At 46.2% G+C, this 4,959-nt stretch overlaps 1 protein-coding gene across 2 annotated transcripts in view; it reads right to left on the bottom strand.

Moving 5' to 3' along the window:
* MLANA (melan-A) overlaps positions 1-3,302 on the bottom strand; it is a 19,441-nt gene extending 16,139 nt beyond the window's left edge. For both annotated transcript variants that reach the window (XM_019664739.1, XM_019664740.1), the window contains exon 1: positions 3,222-3,302. The gene's annotated coding sequence lies outside the window, so the exon portion shown is untranslated. The remainder of the gene's footprint in view (positions 1-3,221) is intronic.
* Positions 3,303-4,959: the final 1,657 nt, after the last annotated feature.

Genomic DNA, 4,959 nt, shown 5'->3' on the forward strand with positions numbered 1-4,959 from the left:
AGCATGGGGAACATAGTCAATAATATTGTGATAGCGTGGTACAGTGTCAGATGGTTGCTGGACTTATCATGGTGATCACTTCTTTAGGTATACAAATGTTGAATAACTATGGTGTACACTTGAAACTAATATAATATTGTATGTTAGTAATATTTTAATAAAAAATCTTTTTTTTTTAAGTGTGGCCCCTGTTTTCCCCAACCCAGGGTGCATCCCAGGGAAGCAATTTATTTTAAATGCTTGTTCCTCCTTCATAGGGTTGCCGGATAAATAGAGGATGCCCAGTTACATTGGAACTTCAGAAAAACAATGAATAATTTTTTAGTGTAAATATGTCCCATACAATATTTTTAGTATAAATATGTCCCACTTATTGCATGGAACATATAGTTACTCAAAAAATTATTTGTTGTTTATCTGAAATTCAGATGTAACTGGGCACCTTACACTTTCCCTCATCCCCACCTCAAATGTTCGATGAAGCTTTAGGCTCAGACCCATCTAGGCCCACCTCATCCTGACCAAGAAGAAGAAATAGAAGATCCCTGATTTCTTTGTGACATCCTCAGAGATAACTGTCCCCTGGGGAGAGTGGGTTTTGTGTATTTGTAAAAGGCAGACAAAATTTTCTCTTTGAAGTTTCTAACTGAAACCAGAACTAATTTGACCTGACACTATAATCTACCCTGATTATCAAATGTGTCTAGCCCAGAAGCATTTCAGTGAGACAGAACAGTTACCTTTGCTCACCAGCTCTCTGTAACTGTTGTGGACAAACAAAACAAAACATCCACCAGAATTAAGGAATAAGAGAGTTCTCATCTGCTAAGGACTTACGTTAAATGGCCACTAAGTTCTCCATCCTCATAACATCTGAGGACCCCATTTCTTCCAGATCCCATGGAAGTGGCAAGGGGGCATTGATCCTTATTAGGCCAGACAGGAAAAACCTTTCCGAAAAGGAGGGAAAATGTAAACTGAGATCTTAATGAGAAGGAGTCAACCATCAGAAAATAGAGGAAGAGCATTTCAGACAGAGAGAAGAACCAGTGCAGAGGCCCTAGAACATGACTTAGTCTGGGCTCCCAGAACTAAGGCTGATTCAGGACATTTTGTTCAAAAATCAGGGAGGATACAAACCTTTGGTGTCCACAGATTTGGGGAGAGCACCTTCAACCTGAACCTTGAGGTTATGCCTGGTAACTCCCAGAAAGGCCTCATGGTGGGTGCCGGTTTAAAAGAAGGATGAAGTTCTGAGCCAAGAAGCCAAAGGTTTGCACTAAGCTGGACTCTACAACTAAACTGGGCCCCTGGATGATTGGCAGCAAGACCGGAGAGGAGGGAGGTATTGACCTGAATCTGAGGGAAAGGGGAAGCTCCCAGAGGTGGCGAAAGTCTTCTGGCGATGGGTGCTAATTCAGGGGCCTTGAGGGTACCCGGGCATTGTTCCAGGATGGAGACCGCAAAGCAGCTAGCATCATCCCCTCCCCCAGAGGGGGCTATAGGACTACACCCAGCATGCTGGGCACACTATGCCCTGTCTGGAGAAATACTCTCTAGCTCCTCTGCTTTTTGGAGCTCAACAAGGGAGCACTGATCTTACAAGGGCACCTCTTTGGTCTTGGGTAATTTGCAGCTTCTGAGGTGCCCAGTCCTGTCAGGGTAAAGTGCCCAGGATGGGCTGGGGTGGTTTCTTCAAATAAGGGTTCCCAGGGAACCTCAGCCCGAAAATCCAACCACATCCTGTTTCCTGGAAGTGCCCCCTGGAAGTTCCCTTTGACTACACTCCTAGTCACCGTTCTCAGACTGGCCCAGGCCTCAGGCTTTCACCCAGAGCCAGCCCGGGCACAGCCTGCCCTCACTCTCACGCTTTTGAGTGACTTCTGACAGTGGAACTCCCACCCCAACCCCCAGGCTTACAGCAAGGGCTCTAGAGTCCAAACTGCCTGCACTTCACTTCTTCAATCTGTGTGACTTTGGGCAAGTCATAAACCTGTTGGAGCCTCATTGCCTGCATCTAAAAAGTAGGGCTAATAAATGTATCTTCTTTCCTAGGTTACTTGTGAGAGTTAAAAGAGAATGCTTACCACGTGCTTGACACAGTATCTGGCACAAAATAAGTTTAGCAACATAGTGTAAGCTGTTACTGGGAAGCTGCCTGACCCATTACCTTTTGGCCCAGCTCAAACCTGCCTTAAATTTGGATGTGGCGCTGCCACTTCTGTCCCAGCCCCAGGGTTAGAGCTTGAACCAAGCTACTCCTTACTGGCTACTGACTAGTTCTCTGCTGCCACCTGATGGACCTGACCTTGCATCACATCCCCACATGATGAAGCAGTGGGGTAGTGATTGCAGAGATGCCTCTTGATCTTTTCAAAACCCTCCCACTCACAGAGCTCAGGGGCCAGGTTCCTCTTTGCTCATNTATTTATTTATTTATTTATTTATTTATAATATAAAAATTGAAACTATAACACAAATAGACAAACAAAAAGCTCATGAACTGCAGTGGTCATATGAAAGTGTGCTTATTAAAAGCCAACACCAGTTTCTCTTCTCTCCTTGCTATTATGTATTTTTCTTCCCTCTTATTGTTCTCATGAATTTCAAAGGTCTGATCCCCATAGAGTTTTATAAATCAGCTTGTTTAGAACAGAAGGAGACACGGGGGAGAGCAGAGTGGGGAATTGGCCACATGAACCCTTTCCATTGGGGCATTTCACGTCTAATTTGCCCTTCTCAGTGGTAAAAAAGAAATTAACAGTTAAACTCACTGGTCTGCTCAGGTGAATAATTAGGGGTGAACCCTGTGTTCAAAATTACAGACATAAAGCTCAATTAGTTCTGTGTGAAATTGTTTTTGTAAACCTATACCTTCAGCTCAGAGCCTCGGCAAATGTCCCTCACCCCACCCGAACCAAGAGGAGTGGTCCTTCGGGTCCTCCAAGTGACAGGAGAATGATGCTGCCACAAGCGGCTACAGCCTGAGTTGTCGCTTTTCCTGATTCTCTGCTCTGCCGCTTGGCAGTCTCTCTAGGGAGAAGATCTAGGAGGAGACTGCAAAGCTTCAGAAGTCAGAGAATTACATACGTTGAGAAATTCTGCTGGCAGCCAAGCATCAGGGAGGCAATGAGGGAGGGTGGAGGAGTCCACCAGAACTTCCCAAGCCCTGTTCTGACAGGACAGGACCGCAACCAAGTGAGAGGAGGCCATGCTCTTACCTTCCTGGATGCAGTCGATCTCTGTGTGCGGCTGGCTCTGTGTGTGAAGGTTGCTTCCCTGGCTCTTAATCTTTATTTCCCCCCCCCCCCCCCCCCCCGGTCTTGAGTCTCATGTTAGTCACGAGTTGGGATTTCTGGTGGGGTCATCTGTGACTGCTTAATTGGTATGAAAGAAACCAACCGCATTTCTCCCCTCTAAAAGTGTGGCCTCTGTTCAGAAAAAAAAAAAAAGATAAGATAAAAATATGAATAATAAAATGGCAATAATTACATGCATATCTATCAACAATTACTCTCATATAAATGGATTAAAGTCTCCAATCAAAAAATAGGAGGGCTGGGCCGGCCGAGTGGCTGGTTAAGAGCTCCCTTGGGAGCACCAGCTCTGAGCAGCAGGGCTGCGGTTCGGATCCCACATTGAGGGCCAGTGACGCTCGCCCTCTATAGCTAAAATGATGAACAACAGGTCGACCTGGAGCTGGGCTGTTGTGAGTCGCTGGCGGCGGTGTAGGCTGCAGCAGGGCTGCAGTGGGCTGCCATGAGATACGTGAGTGGCTGGCAGCCAGTGTGAGTGATTGGTAGCCGGTGTGAGCTACTGGGAGCCACTGTGAGCGGCCGACCAATGACTGGTGACCCATCTGCCTCACCCGGGAAGAGCACAATGATCATACCAACATGGGCCAGTGAAGCGACGTCCTCCACAACTAGACTGAAGAACAAAACAGCAATTTGTCCACCTGCCTGTTCCCCTTCCCCGATTCCCCAATGCTGTTCCCCTCCCCCCAACCCCCCAATAAAATCTTAAAAAAAAAATAGGAGGGCTGAATGGATAAGAAAATGAGACCCTTACATATGCTGCCTACAAGCGACTCGCTTCAGATTGAAAGACACACACAGACTGAAAGTAAAGGGATGGAAAAAGATATTTCATGAAAATGGAAACAAACAAAAAGCTGGGGTAACAATACTTATACCAGACAAAATAGACTTTAAAACAAAGGCTATCACAAGAGACAAAGAAAGACCCAGTAATCCCACTTCTGGGTATTTATTCAAAGAAACCCAAAACGCTACTTCTAGGGGACGTGTGCATCCATATGTTCATTGCAGCATTGTTTACAATGGCCAAGATCTGGAGGCAGCCTGGGTGTGTCCATAAATGGATGAATGGATAAAGAGGAGGAGGTACATATATACAATAGAATATTGGTCGGCCATGGAAGGGAACGGGCTCTTGCCATCTGTAGTGGCATGGATGGACCTGGAGGGTATTGTGCTAAGTGGAGTATATCAGACAGAGAAAGAAAGATGAAATGTAATTTTGCTTATATGTGTGGAATCTAACAAAGAAAATAAACAAACAAAACGGAAATAAACTCATAGATATAGTAAACATTTGAATGGTTGCCAGATGGGAGGGGGTTGGAGGTGAGTGAAAAAGAGGAAGCGATTAAGAAGTACAAATTGTGGGATGGCTGAGTGGCACGTTGGTTATGAATTGGCTTGGGATGCCAGCTCTGAGCAGCAGGGCCCTGGTTCGGATCCCTCATGAGGGCTAGTGATGCTGCGTCCTCTATAGTTAAGATGGTGAACAACAGCTCAACCTGGAGCTGGGCAGCTGTGAGTCACCGATGATGGCATAGGCTGCAGTGAAGTTGCAGTGGGCTGCCATAAGCTACCGTGAGCGGCCGGCAGCCATCGTGAGCAGCCATCCAGTGGCCAGTGACCGATCTGTCTC

Source organism: Hipposideros armiger, unplaced genomic scaffold, assembly GCF_001890085.2.
Source record: "Hipposideros armiger isolate ML-2016 unplaced genomic scaffold, ASM189008v1 scaffold_429, whole genome shotgun sequence".
NCBI classification, from domain to species: domain Eukaryota; kingdom Metazoa; phylum Chordata; class Mammalia; order Chiroptera; family Hipposideridae; genus Hipposideros; species Hipposideros armiger.